This window comes from Somniosus microcephalus, chromosome 26 (assembly GCF_052327205.1).
Source record: "Somniosus microcephalus isolate GS21.2 chromosome 26, FLI_Smic_1.0, whole genome shotgun sequence".
Classification (NCBI taxonomy): Eukaryota; Metazoa; Chordata; class Chondrichthyes; order Squaliformes; family Somniosidae; genus Somniosus; species Somniosus microcephalus.
Window position 1 is genome coordinate 2,816,785 of NC_141012.1, and position 24,900 is coordinate 2,841,684.

A 24,900-nucleotide genomic window follows, 5' to 3' on the forward strand; every position below is an offset into this window, starting at 1 on the left:
AGGAAATGTATGATTAATACTGCCCAGCCTCACCCAACTAAGTCCTTAAAAGGTCAGGGTGGAACTAGTTTTTCTAAGAAATTAAGTGAATTTTTGAGGTCAATGGTCAAGCTGCAAAGCATACATTCCCATATTTACCAGACCTTGTGCTAAAATTAGTCAACATTTCCTCTTCCTGTTTGCTAGGGTGAAAATTATATAGCTTAAAGCAGCAACATAAAGAGTTAAAGAATGTATTGTAAGAAGTGAACTTGTAAATAAGAAACAATGGCACAAGACAAAACAAACTTAGCTTAAGACGGGGCAGGAATTAACTGTTTGTGTCTGCTCCCATTAAAACCATTGTGCTTGACATTATTGTTGAACAGTTATTGAATGTGGGAAACACTAAATATTTCACAATTATTCAGTGGTACAGCCTTCTGCAAACTATTTGCTGGAAGCCCTTTGAATGTATTAATGTAATTCTACTATTCTATAATGCAAAGTAGATGAATCAAAATTGTGTGTATTGATGAGTTACAGTAATTGGCAGTTGCAAAACTGCCCATTTTGTAATTAACTATTAAAAAACCGCCCAAAGTTCTAGACGGTTCCATATCATTCCTGTGAGGACAGGGGAGTTGTTGCTGGGGGAGCGTGATTGGTTGAAGACACCTGTGTGTAATATTTTGCTATAATGTATAAAAGAAGTTTCAATACCTTGTTGCTGGGGGAACGTGATTGGATGAGGACAAGAGAATTGTTGCTGGGGGAACATGATTGGATGAACACATTTGTGTAAAGTTTCAATACCTTGTTGCTGGGGGAACGTGATTGTGTGAACACATGTGTGTGTAGTGTTTTGCCTGTATAAAAGAAGTTTCAATATCACTGTAACGGTGAGAAGGTGACCACTAGACCGCGGGGTCTATGGTTCTTCTCCCAGAACGTTCTGTTAATAAACTGTGTACTTTTACTTTAAGACAGACTCGAGTGAATCTATTTTTCACCAACTGTTGTTAACCCTTTCTTTCCAGCACCAGTAAATTTCTCAGGAGCACTGATTAAAAAAAAGTGAAGAAAATCTTAAAATCTAAATCACAGCTGGAACTATATTAATAGACAGGGTACTGTCGTAGAAATTGCTAATTTGAATGAGCATATGACCATGTTAGCACTCCATTCTGGCTGCTTTGGATCAGTTTCAAGTTCTTTATGACCTCGGCTGGCTGATATTCTCACTCTTTCCCTCCCCATTCAGGGCAGCATGATGCCATCGACACAGAGTGCCATCGATTAGGAAGGTGCAGGTTCAACTCACCCACAACACTCAGCTCTCCATGTAAGTAGCATTGAAGGGAAAGCAACAAGCAGAGGCTCGAGCATCTCCTGCAAGGTGTGTGTGTGTGTGTGGGGGGGGGGGGGGGAGGAGGAGAAGAGGTACATGGGGTGAATGGCAAAGAGTCAAATTAGACCGGCAATTTCAGCCTGAGCAGTCGCGGGTGCCCCCAAGTGGCTGGCCAATAGTCGTATTGCAGGGGGACTATCGATCTGCAGGAACAATGATGCAAGACCAAGGGGGTGGGGGTTGGGGTGGAAGAAATCATGGATTACACAATGAAAAAGATAAATTGAATTATATTTTACATATACTTTTGCACATGACGCATACAATGGTCAAGTATTGCTAGAAAGACTGGAATGCGACTGCAATTCTAAAATCAGCAATCTACAAATTGGAAAATGTCAAATATTATTTAAATTGTTTAATCACTTGGTAATGTTCACCATTAGTAAATCCTTTAATGGGAACACCATGCACCAACTACACAATCCCTGGCCAATGCCAGCAACAAGTGTTGGCCAAGGAAAGAAAAATGGACTTAAAACAGAATAAAATTATTAACTCCATAGTTTGGTTTATAAAATGCATACAGGACATTGAGCGAGAATTAGGCTCGGGCACATGGATTACACAATGAAAAAGATAAATTGAATTATATTTTACATATACTTTTGCACATGACGCATACAATGGTCAAGTATTGCTAGAAAGACTGGAATGCGACTGCAATTCTAAAATCAGCAATCTACAAATTGGAAAATGTCAAATATTATTTAAATTGTTTAATCACTTGGTAATGTTCACCATTAGTAAATCCTTTAATGGGAACACCATGCACCAACTACACAATCCCTGGCCAATGCCAGCAACAAGTGTTGGCCAAGGAAAGAAAAATGGACTTAAAACAGAATAAAATTACTATTAACTCCATAGTTTGGTTTATAAAATGCATACAGGACATTGAGCGAGAATTAGGCTCGGGCACTCACCCACGATACAGTCTGCTCTTTTAACTGAAGCGGTTTCTTTCTTTAAAGATTCAGATTATCCAGTAGCTTTTTAATTAAGCAAATTCAAATTAAGAATAGACTGTATTTTTTTTAAATTATTTCCAACAGAGTAGTTCTTTCATTTAGAACACAGGTGGGCCGAGGAGATTGTAACTGCGTATTGTTACCCAGCTAGAGTCTGGCCCTATTTCCTAAGTTGGCCACAGGGCACCAGCAGTTGCAAAATGCCTATTATCGCCTCTACACTTTCAGCTGATTTGGACACATGCAGACCCAACTAGGCTAGATGCTTACAGGAGCAATTATTTACATTTAAAGCATTTTTAAAGTTTCCCTCACAATTGATTCCAACTGGACAGAAATTAGACTTTCCAAGCCTCACTGTTGAGGCTGTTCCAAGCAGTGATGCAGACTGGCATAAAGACTGGAGAGAAATGGATGCTGCCAATTCTCTGCAACACACCTTTGATCACCCCTATTGCCAGATATAGGGTTCTGTGCCATCAAGGAACCCAAACTCCAGATTACAATTTGATTTTCCAATTTTTGAAATCACTGATTCTGAATATCAGCGTTTTCCAGAAACTCAGTTTTTCAAGTACAGCTTCCAGATTCTTGAGCTGCAACACTGGTTCAGAAACTGAAACATTTAGAATACTGGTTCTGTGCCAGTTCTCACAACCTAGTCTACACCAATCCAACCGAGCAAACTGGAAAACGTCCTTACAAGCTTCTCACTCCCTTGGCACCTCAGCAAGTTTATTGAGTGAGCGACTCAGCTGCACAGACATGCAAGGTCCCAGGTTCAACACTCGGTCTATGGTAAGTTCACACAGCTCAGCCCAAGCGGCAGAAGGGACACTAGAAATTACAAAACAGAAACAGGCCGTACAGCTCAACCAGTCCGTGTTGGTGTTTATCTTCCACATGAGCAGTAGTCCTAATCACATGTGCCTGCCCTGTTCCCATATCCAAGTCCATTTGTAGGCTGCTTAATTATTGGAGAGGTTGTGAATAGAATTAAACACTGTGGAATCATCAGCAAACAGTCCCTCTCTTAGTGTTATGATAGAGGAAGCAGCTGAAGATTGCTGGGCCAAGGACCTTTCCCTGAGGAACTCATGCAGTAATATCCTGGGGCTATGGCTCCAACAACCACAATCACCTTCCTTTGTGTCGGGTATGCCTTCAACCACTGCAGGGATTTCCCTTTGACCTCAGTTTTGCTAGGTCTCCTTGGTGCCACGCTCAGTCAAATGCTGCCATGGAACCAAGTGGTTCTGGCAGAACCCGAACTGTGTCGGTGTGCAGGTTATTTGGTGAGGAGATATTCCTTGATGGCACGATTGATGACTCCTTCCATCACTTTACTAATCTTTGGGAGCAAGTCGATAGGACGATAATTGACTGGGTCAAATTCATCCTGTTTTTTGTGAATAGGACAAATGTGGGCAATATTCCACATTGTTGGGTTGATGCCAATGTTATAGCTGTACTAGAACAACTTGGCTAGGAGGGCAGCTGCTTTGGTGCACAGACCTTCAGCACTATAGCCAGGATATTGTCAAGGCTCCGAGCCTTAGCTGTGTCTAGTGCACTCAGCCACTTCTTAATGCCACCTAGAGTCAACTCGGGAGTAAGATCATCCACTTTTGTCTGAAGATGCTTGCACTCGTGCTGGGCTCCACCAGGGTTCAGGGTGGGGATGTTCATGGAGCTTTCTCTGCCTGTTAGTTGCCTGGTTTTCCAGCACCATTCTGAACTGGTTGTGGTAGGGCTACAGACCTTTGTTCTGATCCATTGTTGTCGGACCGCTTCGCTCGGTCTAAAGCCTGCTGCTTTTGGTATTTAGCATTCGGGTAGCCCCATCAGTCTACTCTCAATCATCAGCAAAGTGATGGAAGGTGTCATCGACAGTGCTATCAAGCGGCACTTACTCACCAATAACCTGCTCACTGATGCCCAGTTTGGGTTCCGCCAAGACCACTCAGCTCCCGACCTCATTACAGCCTTGGTCCAATCATGGACAAAGGAGCTGAATTCCAGAGGTGAGGTGAGAGTGACTGCCCTTGACATCAAGGCAGCATTTGACCGAGTGTGGCATCAAGGTGCCCTAGTAAAACTGAAGTCAATGGGAATCAGGGGGAAAACGCTCCACTGGCTGGAGTCATACCTAGCACAAAGGAAGATGGTTGTGGTGGTTGAAGGTCAATCATCACAGCCCCAGGACATCGCTGCTGGAGTTCCTCAGGGCAGTGTCCTAGGCCCAACCATCTTCAGCTGCTTCATCAATGACCTTCCCTCCAACATAAGGTCAGAAATGGGGATGTTCGCTGATGACTGCAGAGTGTTCAGCGCCATTCACAACTCCACAGATAATGAAGCAGTCTATGCCCACATGCAACAAGACCTGGACGACGACCAGGCTTGGGCTGATAAGTGACAGGTAACATTCGCGCCACAGAAGTGCCAGGCAATGACTATCTCCAACAAGCGAGAGTCTAACCACCGCCCCTTGACATTCAACAGCATTACCATCGCCGAATCCCCCTCTATCAACATCCTGGGGGTCACCATTAACCAGAAACTTAACTGGACCAGCCACATAAATACTGTGGCAACAACAGCAGGTCAGAGGCTAGATATTCTGCGGCGAGTGTCTCACCTCCCGACTCCCCAAAGCCTTTCCACCATCTACAAGGCACAAGTAAGGAGTGTGATGGAATACTCTCCACTTGCCTGGATGAGTGCAGCTCCAACAACACTCAAGAAGCTCGACACCATCCAGGACAAAGCAGCCCACTTGATTGGCACGCCATCCACCACCTTAAACATTCACTCCCTCCACCACCAGCGTACCGCGGCTGCAGTGTGTACCATCTACAAGATGCACTGCAGTAACTCGCCAAGGCTTCTTTGGCAGCACCTCCCAAACCCGCGAACTCTTCCACCTAGAAGGACAAGGGCAGCAGGCGCATGGAAATACCACCACCTCCAAGTTCCCCGCCAAGTCACACATCATCCTGACTTAGAAGTATATCGCCGATCCTTCATCATCGCTGGGTCAAAATCCTGGAACTCCCTCCCTAGCAGCACTGCGGGAGTACCATCACCACACAGACTGCGGCGGCTCACCGCCACCTTCTCAAGGGCAACTAGGGATGCGCAATAAATGCTGGCATTGCCGGCAACGCCCAGATCCGATAAACGAATTTTTAAAAAGCCCTGCGCAGTAGTTTCACTAGGTTGGCACTTCATTCTAAGGTATGCCTAATGATGCCCCTCGACACACTGCATTGAACCAGATTTGGTCTCTTGGCTTGATGAGCAAGGAGTGAGGGATGTGCCAGGCCAAGAGGTTATAGATTGTGGTGGTATGCAATTCTGTTGCTGCTGCTAATGGACCTCATGGACATCCAATTTGGGACTCTTGGATCCGTCCTTAGTCTGCCCCACTTAGCACAGTGGTAACGCCGCATCACACGATGGAATATGACCTCACAATGTAAACAAGACAAAACCGTCTTTAGTCTTCCCTTTGTTGTATAAACGTACAGGTTTTTAAAAAGCCAAGACTGCTGTCATCTAATCACTACTACTTGGTTTACCTCACCTACTCTTCAGTCTTCAGGTTGTCCTGGGTCATCAGCCTTAGCCCTCCATCAAGGTTTATACATTTAAATCAATTGACAGGAATGGATGAGAGGAATGATTTTGATCAGGTTGTTTAAGAAAATTACAGCCATTTTTTCCTGTTTATTCTGACCCCAATGCATTATAAATCTAGTCTGTCCAGTGTATGTATATTCCCTTGGGAAGTACAACTATCACTGCATTGATAAATTTCCTGTAATGGTTATGTCAATTTTAGTTACTGCCCTCTAGACATATAAAGAGTGTTTGAACCCTTTTTTTTTATAAATAAAGCTCTTTGCCACACTATCACTCTGCACCATGTTAGCCAACATAACAAATTAGGTAAAAAAAAATTATATAGTGTTTGTTTTGTGATACTCAACAAATCAGCTTCCTGCACATTGTGGAGTCATGAGTCCCTCATAAGGAATGATCTCCTTGATCAGTTCAGAGATTATATTCCAAAACTAAAGTTTCTAAGCAACTGAGTCTTCAGCTGCCAAAATGCAGTCCAAAAGTAAACAAGATCATTTTATTGGAAGATTCCTGCTTTCACAGTCTTCTGCAATTAACTTTCTATGGAAGCATTTAAAGCTTTCAAAAATGATTTTTTTAAATTCAACTTTTAATAACAACTGATTAAATATTATCAGGATCCTAAGCTCCAGGTACAGCACTCTGCAAATTCTGCCCCAAACAGAAAGATCCTGGTCGGTTCAGTAACTTACTGTTGTTATACTTTCACCACTAGATGGTGTGACTGCGCTCATGAAAATAGTGTTTCCACACTCATCCCACAAAATAGGTCCATTTTATTTCGTTTTATTGAACTATATAAATGCGTTCTTTCCACATAAGCTGCTGGAATATCCAGGGCCTCCGCTCCTCAACTTTTGGGATGAAGAGTACAGACCCTGAATTCCTAAAAGCTATAAAAGACATTGATATAATTGTGTTAACAGAAACATGGTGCCAAAAGGACGTGCCGACCCACTGTCCTCCAATGTACCATGAAATCATTGTGCCCTCAGTAAAGAACACTAAAACACGCAAGGGCAGAACCTCCGGGGGAATATTGGTGTGGTATAAGGGAGAACTGGACAAACACATCTCACCGGTAAAACAGGGAAAATCACACGTATGGCTAAAACTAGATAAAAATATAGGAATAGCAAAAAAAGATGTTTACTTATGTGCGATCTACATACCTCCAATAGAATCGCCATATTTCGAAGAGGAGTTATTTGATACTCTCCACATGGAAATCAGCCATTTCCAGGCCCAAGGAAAGGTGATAATATGTGGGGACCTAAATGCAAGGACCGGTTGTGAACCTGACTTCATAGACCCACAGGGAAACAACCATGTGTTTGGCCAGACCCCTTTAGATGTCACACCAGCCATCGCAAATCGGAACAACCTTGATCGTGAAATAAATAAAAGCGGTAGGGAGGTAGTGCAACTCTGCCGAGCCTTAGGCCTGTACATAGTTAACGGTAGGTTCAGAGGGGACTCCCTAGGGAGACTCACATACTCCTCAACTCTTGGGTCTAGTGTGGTGGACTATACAATCACTGACCTGGACCCCTGCGATATCAACTCATTCACTGTCAGGCAGCAATCCCCCCTCTCAGACCATAACCAAATAAATATGTACCTTAAACTTTCTGCCCAAACTACAGACACAAAAAAAGAACCCAGTAAGCTCCATAAAATAAACCAGATATACAGATGGGCCCCAGACAGTGGAGAAAAATTCATCACAGCACTAATGTCACCTGATCTCACAAGTAAAATATCAAAATTTAAAGAAAACCCATACGAGATCACCAGAGATGGTGTAAAGATGGCCATAGAGGATATAAATATGATCTTCCATGAAGGCAGCTGTAAAAGCCGACCTTGTGAAACAGAAGAGGAAGCGTCACAAAAGACAAAATAAAAATAAGAAATGGTTTGACCACGAATGCAAAAATGCCAGAAAAGACCTGAGAAAAATATCAAACCAAAAGCATCACCAACCAAACAATCCGGACCTACGTACTAGATACAATGAAACCCTCAAAAGATATAAACACACCATTAGGAACAAAACACAAAACTATACCCACAAAATACTCGAAGAAATTGAAAACTCCACCAATCCAAAACAATTCTGGGAAATGTGGAATAACCTGAGTACAACACAATTGCAAGCATTACCAATCCAAGATGGAGACATCTGGAGAACACATTTTGAAAACCTCTACAAAGACATCCCAATAAACGAAACAAACCCAAGTCAACATCAGGTCACAGAAAAACTCCACACATTAGAAGCAACAATTAAAGACAACCAAAACCCTCTAGACTCCCCAATCACATGGAAAGAACTGGCCACAAAAACAAAATCTCTCCACCTAAAGAAAGCCTGTGGCCCAGACAACATCAAAAATGAAATGCTCAAGTTCAGCAATATGGAGATGCAGGGTGCGATACTCAAACTATTCAACATCATATTACGCTCAGGCTGTTTTCCCGATATCTGGTGCCAAGGACTAATCTCCCCCATATATAAAAGTGGAAACAAATCAGACCCAAATAACTACCGCGGCATCTGTGTCAACAGTTGTCTAGGGAAGTTATTCTGCAGTATTCTAAATAGTAGATTACTTGATTTTCTTAACAAACATAATATCCTCAGAAAAAAACAAATAGGCTTTCTTCCAAAACACCGCACAGCCGACCATATCTATACCCTTCACACCCTCATTGGAAAACATATACACCAAACAAAAAATGGGAAAATATTCGCCTGTTTCATCGACTTCAAGAAAGCCTTTGACTCTATATGGCACGAAGGGCTCTATTATAAACTTCTTCAGTGTGGAATAGGGGGCAAAGTCTATGACCTTATTAAATCAATGTATCTGAAAAACAAATGCGGGGTCAAAATTGGAGACAAACGCACCGATTTCTTCACCCAGAGAAGAGGCGTCCGGCAGGGCTGCAATTTGAGCCCGACCCTGTTCAACATATACATAAATGAATTAGCAGACATGCTGGAGCAAAGCGAGTCACCAGGTCTCCGTCTCCTGGATGGAGAAGTGAAATCCCTGTTCTATGCGGACGACCTGGTTCTGCTGTCTCCCACAGAACAGGGATTACAGCAACAACTAGACCTACTCGACAAATACTGCCAAAATTGGGCTCTAACAGTAAATCTAAAGAAAACCAACATCATGATTTTTCAAAAAAGGCCCAGATGTCAGGAAAACAAATACCAGTTTACCCTCAGTGATACCACTATAGGACACACTATGAGCTACACCTACCTTGGTCTAACTATTACAGCATCAGGGAGCTTCAGCATAGCAGTGAATGCACTAAAAGAAAAAGCCCGAAGAGCCCTATATGCAATAAAAAGAAAATTCTACAACATCCAAATCCCAATCAAAATCTGGCTCAAAATATTTGACAGCATAATCCTGCCCATTGCACTGTACGGTAGTGAAGTATGGGGCCCGCTAAATCACCAAAGCTACACTAAATGGGAAAAACACACAATAGAAGCCCTACATGCAGAATTCTGCCGAAGCATCCTTCGCACCCAAAGAAAAACGCCAACAAATGCATGCAGAGCCGAACTAGGCAGATACCCACTGATAATAAACATCCAAAAACGAGCACTAAACTTCCTAAATCACCTCAAATCTAGCTCCCCAGACACCCTTCATTTCAAAGCCTTTCAGACCCAAGAGCTAAACCCAGAAAAGAGTCCCCTGAGTCAGCTGCTACTGAAACTAAGTACTCAGCCGGACCCTGACCAGCCCCAGACCAACACAGCCGTCCAAACACCAATCCGAGTGAACCAAATCATTAAAAAATGCAAAGAAACCTACCTGGAACATTGGAACAAAATAACCGAAAGCCAAAGCAGATTAGAATGCTACCGGGCCCTAAAAAGAGAATATAAACTGGCAGACTACCTCACGACCATCAGAGACACAAAACAGAGACAGACCCTCACCAGGTACAGACTAAGCGACCACCAACTGGAAATTGAAAAAGGCAGATACAAGAAATCCTGGCAGCCTAGAGAGAATAGAATATGCGATCAATGTCTGGCTGGCGAGGTTGAAACAGAAATGCATTTCCTCCTAAAATGCGAAAAATTCAACACATCAAGAAACATATTATTCAACAAGCTAAGCCAAACAACCCCAGATTTCAAGGAATTGGATGATCTGTCAAAATTGAGATTAGTCTTAGGAGAAGGAGACAGACCATACCTTGGGGCCAAATATGTAACAACATGTCACAACCTGAGGACTGTTTAAAATTAAGACTGTTTAAAATTAATACTGAACGTACCAAATGAAGTACAAAGACTGTTTAAAATTAATATTGTTTAAAAGTAATATTGTATGTACCCAACAAATGTCAAATCGATTGACACCTACAGAATGTTAGAAAACTGTACCTTTTTGCAATGTAAGCTTTGGCAATATGGTTCTCTGTAAACTTTCATGCCAATAAAGCATTTGAATTGAATTGAATTGAATTGTATGAAAATTTGCTGGTGGCTGAAGTACGAGGAGATGATGATTTACAATATTTCTACTGGTGATTGAGGATAAAGAGTACCTTGTCCAAAGAAAATTTATGGCCCCGCAACTTTATAGATTTCAAGTTATACAGCCCGAGTACCAAACAACCAACAGTCTCGGACTGCTAACAACATACTGAAATCAGCTTGTTCCATTAGCTCCTAAACCTGACCTTACTCAAACCAACATCCAGCAAATTACCCCAACCACATCAGCCCATCAAATCCTTGCCGCAATTCCTTTTACAATTCCTTTACTTCCCCCAAACTTGGCCTCTCGCAATAATACATTGTTCCCTAAGTAGATTCAGAGGAGCAGTGAGGCCGATTAGGGACCAAAATGGAGGAGATCTATTGGTGGAGGGAGAAGGCATCGCTGAGGTACTAAATGAGTACTTTGCATCAGTGTTTACCAAGGAAGAGGACTTTGCCAAAGCTATGGTAAACGAGGAGGTCGTCAGGATACTGGATGAGATAAAAATAGATAAAGAGGAGGTACTTGAAAGGCTTGCAGTGCTTAAAGTGGATAAGTCACTCAGTCCAGATGGGATGCATCCTAGGTTGCTGAGGGAAGTAAAGGTAGAAATTGCGGAGGCGCTGGCCACTATCTTCCAATCCTCAGATACAGCGGTGGTGCCAAAGGACTGGAGGATTGCAAATGTTACACCCTTGTTCAAAAAAAGGAGAGAAGGATAAACCTGGCAATTACAAGTCAGTCAGTCAAACGTCAGTGGTGGGAAGCCTTTAGAAACAATAATCTGGGAGAAAATTAACAGCCACTTGGACAAGCATGGACCATAAAGGAGAGCCAGTGCGGATTTGTTAAGGGCAAATCGTGTTTGACTAACTTGATTGAGTTTTTTGATGAGGTAACAGAGGGTGGATAAGAGCAGTGCAGTGGTGTTGTGTATATAAACTTTCAAAAGGCGTTTGATAAAGAACCACATATTAGGCTTGTTAGCAAAACTGAAGCCCATGGGATAAAAGGGGCAGAAGAAGTTTGCATTCAAAACTGGCTAAGGGACAGAAAGAGTTGTGGTGAATGGCTGTTTTTCAGACTGGAGGGAAGTATACAGTGGAGCTCCCCAAAGGTTCAGTACTCGCACCACTGCTGTTTTTGACAAACATTAATGCTTGGGGACTGGGACTTGGGGTACAGGGCACAATTTCAAAATTTGCTGATGACACAAAACCTGGAAGTGTAGTAAACAGTGAGGAAGATAGTAACAGACTTCAAGACGACAGACAGGCTGGTGGAATGGACAGACACATGGCAGATGAAATTCCAACGCAGCAAAGTGTGAGGTGATGCATTTTGGTAGGAAGAATGAGGAGAGACAATAGATGCTAAATGGTACAATTTTAAAGAGGGTGCAAGAACAGAGAGACCCGGGGGTGCTTGTGCACGAATCTTTGACGGTGGCAGGACAGGTTAACAGAGCAGTTAATAAAGCACATGGGATCCTGGGCTTTATAAACAGAGGCACAGAGTACAAAAGCCAGGAAGTGATGCTAAATCTATGTAAAACATTAGTTCGGCCCCAGCTGGAGTATTGTGTCCAATTCTGGGCACCACACTTTAGGAAGGACGTGAAGGCTTTGGACAGGATACAGAAGAGATTTACTAGAATGGTTCCAGGGATGAGGGATTATAGTTATGTGGATAGACTGGAGAAGCTAGGGTCGTTCTTCTTAGAGCAGAGAAGGATAAGAGGGGATTTGATAGAGGTTTTTTAAATCATGAAGGGTTTAGATCGAGTAAATATTTCCAATGGTTGAAGGATCGATAACCAGAGGGCACAGATTGAAGGTGATTGGCAAAAGAACCAGAGGCGACATGAGGAAGAACTCTTTTATGCAACGAATGGTTAGGATTTGGAACACGCTGCCTGATAGGGTGGCGGATACAGATTCAATAGTCGCCTTCAAAAGAGAATTGGATAAATACTTGGAGAAAAAATTGCAGGGCTATGGGGAAAGGGCAGTGGAGTGGGGCTAACTGGATTGCTCTTCAAAAGAGCTGGTGCAGACTCAATGGGCCGAATGGCCTTCATCTGTGCTGTGCTATTCTATAATTCTACAGTTCACACATTGTGAACAGGAAGGTTACACAGAAACAGGGATGTAGCAGTTCTAATTGAGGGTCCTATCCGAAACATTAACCCAACTTTTAGATCAGAATATTATTGCACAATGGGCCTAGTGATTGCACCCTGCCTGCTTCAATTCAGACACTTTGCTCCTCAGTTTTGTTAGAGAATGATGCAGGAAAAACAATTGGGGGGAGGAAAATCCCTTTTTTTTTATAAAAGCAGGTAAATAAAAAGGGTAAAAATAAAACAGGAGTCGACTGAATTAAGATCTGAGAAACAGTGGGAGAAAAATTCGGTATCGACCATTTTGGGGCGCTAACATCACCTGGGCACTAACTTTAGCACTGGCGACTGCAAAATTGAGTTTTAGTGCCCCAAGAGGGAAGTGGCGTGCTCAAGCACTCCACTTCCTTCTTAGGACACTAACATCGGAGAGCAGGGCGGAGACTTCAGCAGTGTTCCACACTGGGCCGTGCAGCGCTGCCACGTTCAAAGGCTCCTTCCCTCCCTTAAAGGGAAGGGCCATCGCTGCAGGCTCTGCAATTTAAAAAGTACCGACCTGGATCACCAAGGCAGCCGCGATCCCGCGTGATCAGCCCGGCACTCAGCCGGGCTGATCGATCGCAGGCAAAAACCCGCGAAAAAACTAGAACAGGAAAGCTAAGTTTTTTTCCCCACTTACCTCGGCCACCTCGCCTTTAATCAATCATCGCCCCGGCCAGCTACCCAATGTACGCCTCCAACAGCTGTCGGTGTTTTCGACCGGCGCTGCTGCAGGGGGCGGAAGTCAACTTTGGGTCCGGGGCGCTAACGCCCCGATCTCCGGGCGAAGGAAATCAGGGCGCATTGCTGTAGCGTCACCACAAAACTCCTGCGCCCGGTCGCAAAGCCATTTGCGCCCTGTTAGCGCCCCCCCCAGGGGCACGAACAGAGGGTGCAAAGGCACCCAATTTCACCCCCAGTATGTCTGAATTGGGGGGGGGGGGGTGGAGAGAACAGCAGCTTTAAATTCTGTAGGTGGCAACAGAATTGCAAAATCCTGCAACATTTGGCTCAAATCTTACCAACACTCTAGAGACAGTGTGCCTTTTGTTGGCCTACACATGCTGGATTTTAAAAAAATATATACTGAAGCTGTCTGTAAACAAATTGTTCTTAACAATCATTTGACAAGTTACCAATATGCAAAACCTGCATTGTCAAGTATTTCAATCCAATTTCTTCCTTGAGCAAATCAGAAGAAAAAGACATGCATTTGTACAGTGTTTTTCACAACCTCAGCACATCCCAAAGCACTTGTTGTAATCTAGGAACGCGGCAACCAATTTGGGCACAGCAAGCTCTCACAAACAGCAATGTGATAAAGACCAGATCATCTGTTTTAGTGATGTTGGTTGAGGGATAAATATTGGCCCCAGGACACCGGGGAGAACACTCCTGTTCTTCTTCGAAATAATGCCATGGGTTCTTTTACATCCACCTGAAAGCGCAGACAGTGCCTCAGTTTAAAATCTCAGAGATAGGTTCAGGAATATAACACAGAAACAGGAATTTATCAGTTCAAATTGAGGGTTCTATCTACAGCATTAACTCTTATTTCTCTTACAGATGTAAGAGAAGGTGCTGAAATACAGGGTAGAAATGTCAACATATAAAAAGGTAGGTAAATGTTTGATTTTTAAATTTCTACTCTTCCTCTTTCAGATACTGATTATGTATTTCCAACTTTTTGTCATTATTTTACATTCTCCTACACTGCTGCAGACTGAGGAGTGCACTGTACATGACAATTGTCGCCAGATAAAACATCAAACGTCAAATCTCACATGCCAATCATGGACGGAAAAAGTTCTCTTTGGTGATTCAGGTATCCAGAAATGATAGTGCAGGTTGGCAACAAACTCATTTAGCTTTTAGTCTCCAGACACTGGAGCCCACTAGTCAATCTCCCATGACATTGAAGACAGGGAGACAAGACCAGGCCATTCTGGGTGAGAAGGGAGGAGAGCGTCATTTATAATGTTACCAGCATCAGAGACTAGCAAGAACACATTTGCAGAGCTCCACTTGCTCGGATTTAATATGGTGCACGTAAGCAGTACAACTCTAACTAAATGTGACACCTGAAGTGTGATGGACTCAAACCCTTTTGATAGACAAGTTAACTATATGGGGTGGCTTCATTCCATTTTGGTTGGGTTTTGTACCAATACTGGATGTCAACTTGAATGCCAACTGAAAATGTACTCTAAAACATCAATATTTGAAAATAGTGACAGTGAAGGATTAAATAACCCACATCATTACAATTTCAGTTTTATGGACTAGTAGATATGTACATTCATACAAAAGCAAAATACTGCAGATGCTGGAAATCTGAAACAAAAACAGAAAATGCTGGAAACACTCAGCAAGTCAGGCAGCATCTGTGGAGAGAGAAACACAGTTAAAGTTTCAGGTCGATGACCCTTTGTCAGAACTGTTCTGACGAAGGGTCATCGACCTGAAACGTTAACTCTGTTTCTCTCTCCACAGATGCTGCCTGACCTGCTGAGTATTTCCAGCATTTTCTGTTTTTGTATCATGTACATTTAATCTGATTAAAATCATGTGCACCAGATTGCAGGCAAAATCTCACCCACAAAGTATTTACATTATATTGTGAAATGTATGGTCCTTCTGATTAATTAATTTGTGGTCAACTTCCTCCTGTTTGTTCTAGATTTAAATTAATCCTATGTGAATATGTCCAATCTTGCTGTGTTCTAAACTGCAGCCTACTGTATTGTCAGTCACTGCACTGATGTTCATAGGAACAGGAGGAGGTCATTCAATGAGATCATGGCTGATCTGTGATCTAACTCCATATACCCGCCTTTGGCCCATATCCCTTAATACCTTTAGTTAACAGAAAGCTATCAATCTCCGATTTAAAATTAACAATTGATCCAGCACCAATTGCCGTTTGCGGAAGAGAGTTCCAAACTTCTACCACCCTTTGTGTGTAGAAGTGTTTCCTAACTTCACTCCTGAAAGGCCTGGCACAAACAGCAATGTGATAATGACCAGATAATCTGTTTTTGTTCTGTTTTTAATATCCTGAAAGTTTCAATCAGATCACCCCTTAACCTTCTAAATACTAGGGAATATAACCCTAGTTTGTGTAATCTCTCCTCGTAATTTAACCCCTGGAGTCCGGGTATCATTCTGGTAAACCTATGTTGCACTCCCTCCAAGGCCAATATATCTTTCCTACGGTGTGGTGCCCAGAACTGCTCCCAGTGTGGTCTAACCAGGGTTTTGTACAGCTGCAGCATAACTTCTACCCCCTTGTGCTCTAGTCCTCTAGATATAAAGGCCAGCATCCCATTATCCTTTTTGATTATTTTCTGTACCTGTTCATGACATTCTAATGATTTATATACCTGAACGCCCAAGTCTCTTTGGGCATCCACTGTTATTAGTTAGAGTAATAATTAAGGTACAAAACTATGAGTTAAGTTTACCTGATGGACACTCCTGGATTAGACCATTGCTGTGCTTGTTGAGATGCTCGGGTAACAAGTGAAACAGGAAATCACTGCTAGCATTGTACATTAGAACATTTTGGTAGTCAGTACATTAAAACTACAGATACCCTGCTCTGCAAACTCACAGGCAGAGTTTAAAGAATTTAAAAATCATTTTTTTTGAATTCCCTAAAAACGATGAACACTGAGCTCCGAGAGATTTACAGCAGCAGCTCAACAGTCCGTCAACATCTGGATTTCACAGAATATTTTTAGCTATGAACTTCCTCCTGCACTCTCCCCAGGATTTTCATGCAAGTGTGTTCTGCAGCATGTACACAGACACGCACACAGCAGAGAAGGGATTCACACAAAGTTTGAAACTTTACATTTGGATATCCTCAAAAAACATGTCCCTTTGGAAGTCACTGGCTGTGTGCAGTCAAATCCAATCAAAGGAAAATACTGAGCAGTCCCAGACAGCTGCAAATGTCCACCACAACCCTTTTGATTTTATGTCCTGCAGAAACAAAGGCCAGACAACCAGTAGACCCCAGGACAACAGCTGACAGAATGCAACAAATTAAACTCATAGCTGCCCGATAGTTCCTTACTTACTCCGATTCATGAAATGTGGTGGGGGGGGGGGGGGGGGGGGAAGAGATAGGAGCAAGGAGGGGAGAGAGTGAGTAAGCAAGTGAAAAGGGGGTGGGGAGCGAAAGGATGGGTAGGGAAGACAAACATACATACACAGAATGGAGGAAAAGAGGAAAGCGAGTTGTGAAGGAGAGGTGTACTGGGATTGGAAAAAATAGGAAAAAGGCCTACATTATAACTCCGATTTACTGTCAGCAAAATCCAACATAATGGTCAAAATGGGTGCTGTGCAATTCTTCAAAATGGCTGGTAGGTTGCTTCGCCTCTGCAAGGCTTATGCTTTGATTTTGGGAATAATTAAAAACATGCATTGGATACGGTAAAAGTGACACGTAGGAATGGCTGCTGAGTTTGCCAAAAATTCATAGTATCGATATGCCTCCAAACAGGACGGTGCTTCACAATTCCTATGAGAAAAATGACTAACCATTACGTGAGAGCAATCAGAGATTTAATTATCGGATTAATTCTGTCTTTTGCTCTGTACACCTTAAAGGTAATTTATTTCAGTATTTGACGATTAAATTTGATTGTTAGCCCTAACTTCAAAGGAAAAATACAGAATTTCTAAACGTTTTAGTTCAAACAGAATACTTTTGTCTAATTACTGCGGGAACAATCTTTGGATAAGTGTACGGTAACCTCTAATGAACACTTAATTATGAAGACTTTTGATTTGTACTGTAATTACCGTCTTTTTTTAATGTCTTATTATCCTGTTTAATTACAGTTATTTGATCTGTATGCCTCTGGTCGCGCGCGCTATTTTCAAGCCTTTGTAAAGTTCAGTACACAATTTACAGCCTTCAGGTAACTTATTAGATCCTGGTCACATGACTTTCTGTAAAGAGCAAATCTCAGAAGTTACACACTTCCTGATTGTGGGGAACAAAGTCTGTTCATGGGAAATACTGTACAAACGTACAACTGTAGAGAGAAAAGGTATTTTAAAGGGCAGTTTCACATACCATCATTTGGGTTGTTTTCTTACAGGTAGTCGGGGGCACAGGAAGGAGGAGGAGACAATTCTCCTGGGTAACAACTGAGAATCGAATCGAAGGGAATTAGTAAATACAGCTAAATGACTCAAATCTTTCAAAGGGAAGTAAAATCAAAATGAATAAACCCTCACATTGGCCAGAACATATTCTTCATATTTGAGATCCCATCAAACCATGTTTCAATTACCATTATTGGCTGCTTTAGCCACACTGTGAGTTGAGTGTCTGAAATATGAGGAAGTGTAACATGTACAATTGCATTTACATAGTGCCTTTAAATGTGGAAAAATGTTCCAAGGCAGCTTGGGGAAAAATAAAAAGGAACAAAAACTATGGTGAGAGAATAAGGAGAAGTGGTCAAAAGGATTTGATTATGTCGGCTTTTAAAGGTGGAGAAGAGGTAAGGGGGTTCCAGAGAGTAGGGCTGAGACAGCCAAAGGCTCTGTCGCCAATGGTGGGCCAAAGCGGGGGGGGGGGGGGGGGGAGAACGTGCAAAAGGCCAAAGTTGGAGGACCAAAGGGTGCAGGAAGGGATGTAAGGGTGGAGGAGGCTGCAACAGTAAAGGCAAGTCAAAACTGTAGAAGAAGATAAGGATTTTAAATCTAATGCATTGGGGGACAGGGAGCCAGTGCAGGGCAGCGAGGACTGAGGCAATGGGACAGGATACGGGTGGCTGAGTTTTGAATAAGTTAGCGTTCATGAGGCAGGGAGATGAGGAGGATGGCAAGGATGATATTGGGGACAATAGCAAGGATAAGGGTTTCGGCGGCAGCGGGGTGAGGTAGTGGTGGAAGACATGTGGCATTGCAAAGACAGAAGCAAGCAGTCTTCACGATGGATAATGGTACGGCTTGAACTCAACTTTGGGTCAAATGAGACATCAAGGTTTCACAGAGTCTGAGTGAGCAGCCAGAGAGGAGGGTGGAATCAGTGGGAAGGAAGTGGATTTTAAGGTGTGGACTGAAAACAATCGCTTCGGTCTTTCCAATGTTCATTTGGAGCAATTTTTCATTCATCTACTTAGTTGTGTTGTCTGATAGCACAGAGGTAGTCGTGCAGTCAAGGGAAGTGACCGAGAGATAGAGCTGGGAGTTAGTATACAGATTGAACATGATCCCATTTCTGTGAATGTAGTAAAGAAATAGAGGACCAGTGGCAACTCCAGATGCTGAAGTAGAGTAAAAGATGATTGAGTTGAACATTTGATTTCTCCTGACGATTTCAAAAAGTAGTGGATTTTTCACCGTCAATTAAGTCACAGCGAACTATTCTACCAAAACAGCATGTCTCTGCATCTTCAACATAACCACAAACAGCTACTACAGATAGAATAATTTGGAGAAAACATCCACCGACATTTTATTATCTTTCACCGTTGGCTCAGTGTAAATGTATTATGTGGTGTGATACTCAGTCATACAGACTGACAAGGTTTTAGCTTCAGTCCTTCATGTTAATCAATCCAATATGACATCTGAGTTCATGCGAGGAATGGTCACTTGGGTAAGGTACTTGAGGGCTGCAAAAAACCTACAAGAAACTATACCCACCATGAGTCAGCACCTTCAGGAGAGGAGGAAAGGGGAGAGCATTTTTAAAACAAAGAGATTGGCACAGCAATGTACGATGTCACATGGGTTTATTCAGACATCTTTTGGTGAAGCAAATGTTCAAATTTCAAAGGTTTTACAGTAACTGCAGTCTCAAAGAATGTAGGGACCATAAAGAACCAAAAGAAAAAGAAAGAAAAATAAATAAGTTTTTTTCTGCTGGTTGAGACAGAACAAACAAGATATCTGGTGTAAAGATATCAGTCACATTTACAACCACAACAATCCTCATTTCTGCCCGGCAATACAATAGTGATTCAAGAATGGTTTAATAACTGACTCAATCCTCCAAAGTTGCACACATTATTAAAGTAGATTATAGATATGCCCTTTCAAATGTTTTTTTGTAATTGTTACGTTTTTGAGGAAAGGGCCAGTTTGGGTGTCGCTGTAATGTACAATGATCATAGATCAGTACGCAAAGACACGGATACAAACTTAGCGATCCAGATGATGTTAAAAACCTGCTAACACCGTAGGACTTCATGTAAACACTGGATTATGTAAGTGAGTCATACCTCACTCATTATCAGGATGGGATATTGTGGATTTCTGCCACAGCTGCACACCGACATGGTGATCTCACCCCATTTTTCCAGTTAGTACATGGGTCAGAAGATAAACTAAAGAGCGAAACAGTGCAAAACAGTAACTTGTATTTGCATAGTATCCGTAACCTTGCAAAACACTCGAAGGCACTTTATAAACTTGAGTTGGGGGGGAAGGTGAAATAAAAATCAGGTACTCAGCAGGAATATGAGGAGAGGGCTAGGGAATGTGATCGATGGCAGGACTGAACGCTTTTGAAAGTCTACAAATATGCAAGGTAGAGGAATTTAGGAAGGGAATTTTAGAGTGCTGGGGATGTGATGGCTGAAGGCTTTGGTATCCAATGATAGAGGAGAAACAGGAGGTCAAAGACAGAAATGTGGTGGAAGCAAGCTGGGACATAGAGATGAAAAAAGTTTCAGATATACAATGGGAAAGGCCATGGAAGGACCTATAAGCAAAAATGAGGATTTTGAAAACAATGCTAGAGGTAGGGAGTAAGTGGTGACCAGCAATCACAGGCAGGGCAGGCTTGAAGGTTAAGAAAGACATCAATGTTGTGCACCAGAGTGTTGAGCGTGACTAGTCATGAAAATGAATGGAGACAGGAGCTTGAGGTGTAAAGTTTCTGGCAAGGGATGAAAAGGGTTGCTTCAATCTTGCCAATGTTGAAGTGAAGTTTCAGGTCACCCACAGCTTGATGCAAGTCAAGCAATTGGATAGCACAGCAATGGTGAGAGAGACTAGGGTGGTAGCAAAGAGGTAAAACTGGAAGTGGTCAGCATACATATACACAGAATATTGTAATACCTTTGACCAGGGCTGTCTTGGAGCTGTGGGCAGGATGGAAACCTGACTCAATGGATTCAAATAGGAAGTGATAGGAGAGATGGACACAAAATTGGGTGGCAATGACACATTTGATAACCTCAGAGAAAGGAGAGGTCGGAGATTGGATCTTAACTGGAGAGGACAGAGGAGTCCGGAGAGGTTTTAAGGATAAAGACAGCAGTTTGGAGTGGGGGTGGGGAGGCAATGCCAGAGGAGAGAGTGGTTGATTTCTCCACTTAAGTGTCAGTATCAAGCAACTCCCTCAACAATGTGCCTAACCTCAAAAGAAGTGGCATTTCTACTTTCCATGCCAACTATCTTCAAAAGGGATCAGGACAAGTTTCTGAGAGTAGCCAATATAATTGCATATAGAAGATAGGTGGGTAGTGGAGTATACAGCTTCCAGACACTGGTCTCCTGAGACTTGTTTGATCACCTTCAGGGGGTCAATGAGGAATCTTGGGAGTTTTTTTCCCCCCCTTAAATTGGCCCAAATTATTTTTGCCTCTTCCAGGAGGCTGCGTGAGCGGGGGGAGTGGTGTGCACAAGTTACATCAACTGTTCAGCTGGTCTTTACCTGTTTTTTTTGTATGTTCATACGAGACTGTCCAAACTCATTCCACATTGGACCCTTACAGCCAGCAGCAGAAGAGATCGTATTCCGGATTCGAGCTCAGGTCCCAGAGGTGAAGGACCAATGACTAATCTACTGTGCAACACAGTTCCCTATGAAAGGTTTTAAGGAGGCTTTTGAAAAGAGGAACACGATAATGTACTGGTTATGATACTGGACTAGCAACTCAGAAGTTGGGAGTTTAAATCCCACCATGGCAAGTTATGAAAGTGAATTCAATAAATTTGGGGGCTAGTGCCAAGAAAAAATAACCATGAAAGTTGCCAGATTGCCATGAATATCCAACTGGAACAATTTATTCCTTCCTAGTCTTACCTACTCTAGTCTGTACCATGTAGTGGACTTGTAATGCTACAAAGCATCAGAGCAACTAGAGAATAAATGTGGTCTTACTAGCGTTGCCCACATTGGAGAACAAATTAAAAAATACAGGAAGGAAGGCAGTGAGCTAGTGAGATTATGGGAAGAGTACCAAAGGACAGGGATATAGTTGCTGACCAAACAGCTGCCAGTGGTGGATCAAAGGGATTCAAGAATGAGGAGTAGGTTTTTACTTCTCATTACACAGCATGCCTTCTCTTGGAGGAAATACTGGCACTAACTTGATGGGCTTAATGATCTGTATCTGCACTGTAAAATTCTATTGCTAGCTGCTTGAAAGAGAGGAATATTAAAGGACACAAGGAGCAAACAAGAAAGAGTGCCAAATTCAACTAGGTGGCTATTGTGAAGAAAAGCACCAGTGCAGACTTCATGGGCCAAATGGCATGTTTCTGTATTGTAATATTCCATGATTCTATAATTCTATAGAAGCAGGTTTAAATTCCCAGACCCCCAAGACTTTCTTTACCCACTTTGTGCCATCTAATAATGAGTTTGGTGGAGAATGTAGCTAGTGCTTTACACATTGCGATATTTTAATAAGGGGTTGAGCGACATTAGTGACAAACACATTTGTTAAAATCTCAGATAATGAAATTTCATACAAATACATTAACATTAATTGTTCCCAATGTTACACAGCATGATTTCAAACCCTAAGAATCAAAAACTGACATTAGTATCAGAATTAAATGAGGAACGTGGACAGTCAAGACAACATGTGGCTCAACACCCCTCGCCACTCTCCTCCACTCCTAAATATACAAGAGGTATAACTAAAGGTCTTTAGTATATGATTCTTGGGATATCAGATGACCTCAAGGAGGTTTGACTGCAGCCTACCTAAAACAAGGGTTTCTATTTGAAAGACTTTTTTTTAAAGTCTTATTTTAAGTGAATTCCACATCAACTGTAATCATACAAAGACGCTTCCCTTCAGCTGCATGAATTCGAATCCTGAAGCTTTTTTATTCCCAAGTTATTTAGAATTTTTTATTTTTAAAAAAGTCACTACATTTCTGCACTATTTTGTTTACGGATATTTCCCCCTCCTCAATCACTATGGGGTGGAGAAGAAACAGTGGCCAGGATTTTATGCTTACGTGCTCACAAGGCCACAAAATCTTCCACCCATTCACTTTAATAGGGAGGAAAACATTACAGGTTCACATGCAGAAGCAGAACTCCTTGGCCAGAACGGAGTATTTGTGGAGCAGTTAATTTTAGAGAGATTTTTTTAAATGCCATTTAAAAAAATATTCTTTATCTTGAAGAATAATAACAAAACATCACTCCTTCAATTCAGCCCCCTTGTTTCCATCTACCATCAAGAAAATGGACAAAACAGGACAGCGAGCACATTGCAGCCACTGCTGCGTGAGAAGCTTGGCCCATCTGGATGCGGATGGATCACAGCTGTAGTGTCTTCGGACAGTCATAGTCGAAAATGCAACCCTGACAGGTAACATGGAGAACCATTCTGCACGTTTGTCCCAATATGTTATGTTTATTTAAAATTCCAAAGATTCACAACCCTGAGTGAAGAAGTTCCTGCCTTAAAAGTCCGACCCTTTATCCTGAGACTAGGCCCCCTAGTTCTAGACTCTCCAGCCATTGGAAACAATCTCTCAGCATCTACCCTGTCAATCCCCCCCAGAATCTTAAATATTTCAATGAGATCTCATGTCATTCTTCTAAATTCCAAAGAGTATAGGCCTAATCTACTCAATCTCTCCTCACAGGACAACCTCTCATCCCAGGGATTAGTCTAGTGAACCTTCGTTGCACCGCCTCCAAGGCGAGTATATTCTTCCTTAGATAAGGAGACCAGAACTGTGCACAGTACTCCAGGTGTGGTTTCACCAAAGCCCTGTACAATTGTAGCATGACTTCCTTACTTTTGTACTCTAACTCTAGTAATAAAGGCCAACATGCCATTTGCCTTCCTAATTGCTTGCTGTACCTTTTTTTTTTTTATTCGTTTTTATGGGATGTGGGCGTCGCTGGCAAGGCCAGCATTTATTGCCCATCCCTAATTGTCCTCGGGAAGGTGGCGGTGAGCCGCCTTCTTGAACCGCTGCAGTCCGTGTGGTGAAGGTACTCCCACAGTGCTGTTAGGGAGGGAGTTCCAGGATTTTGACCCAGCGACGATGAAGGATCGGCGATATACTTCTAAGTCAGGATGATGTGTGACTTGGAGGGGAACTTGGAGGTGGTGCTGTTCCCATAAGTCTGCTACCCTTGTCCTTCTAGGTGGAAGAGGTCGCTGGTTTGGGAGGTACTGCTGAAGAAGCCTTGGCAAGTTGCTGCAGTGCATCTTGTAGATGGTACACACTGCAGCCACGGTGCGCCGGTGGTAGAGGGAGTGGATGTTTAAGGTGGTGGATGGGGTGCCAATCAAACGGGCTGCTTTGTCCTGGATGGTGTCGATCTTCTTGAGTGTTGTTGGAGCTGCACTCATCCAGGCAAGTGGAGAGTATTCCATCACACTCCTTACTTGTGCCTTGTAGATGGTAAAAAGGCTTTTGTGAGTCAAGAGGCGAGACACTCACTGCAGAATACCCAGCCTCTGACCTGCTCTTGTTGCCACAGTATTTATGTGGCTGGTCCGGTTAAGTTTCTGGTCAGTGGTGACCCCCAGGATATTGATGGTGTGGGATTCGGTGATTGTCATGCCATTGAATGTCAAGGGGCGGTGGTTAGATTCTTGCTTGCTGGAGATGGTCATTGTCAGGCTGGCCTATAGTTCCCTGTTTTCTCTCTCCCTCCTTTCTGGAATAGTGGGGTTACATTAGCTACCTTCCAATCCATTGGGACCTTTCCAGAATCTAGGGAATTTTGGAAGATCACATCTAATGAATCCACTATCTCTGCAGCCACCTCTTTTAGAACCCTAGGATGTAGTCCATCAGGTCATGGGGATTTGTCGGCTTTTAGTCCCATTAGTTTCCAAAGTACTTTTTCTCTACTGATATTAATGACTAAGTTCCTCACTCTCACCAGCCCCTTGGTTCCCGACTATTTTTGGTATACATTTTGTGTCTGCTATTGTGAAGAGAGATACAAAATATTTA

General features: G+C 42.6%; 1 protein-coding gene and 1 long non-coding RNA gene across 3 annotated transcripts in view; one reads left to right on the forward strand and one right to left on the reverse strand.

Annotated features, from left to right (window-relative positions):
- cbl (Cbl proto-oncogene) overlaps positions 1-24,900 on the reverse strand; it is a 170,815-nt gene that overhangs the window by 41,223 nt on the left and 104,692 nt on the right. The gene's annotated exons all lie outside the window — the stretch shown is intronic.
- Positions 533-23,763, forward strand: LOC147100217 (uncharacterized). Its single transcript, XR_015073691.1, has 5 exons — positions 533-1,324; positions 14,263-14,313; positions 17,551-17,630; positions 23,133-23,288; positions 23,569-23,763. It is a non-coding gene; the product is annotated as an uncharacterized LOC147100217 (long non-coding RNA).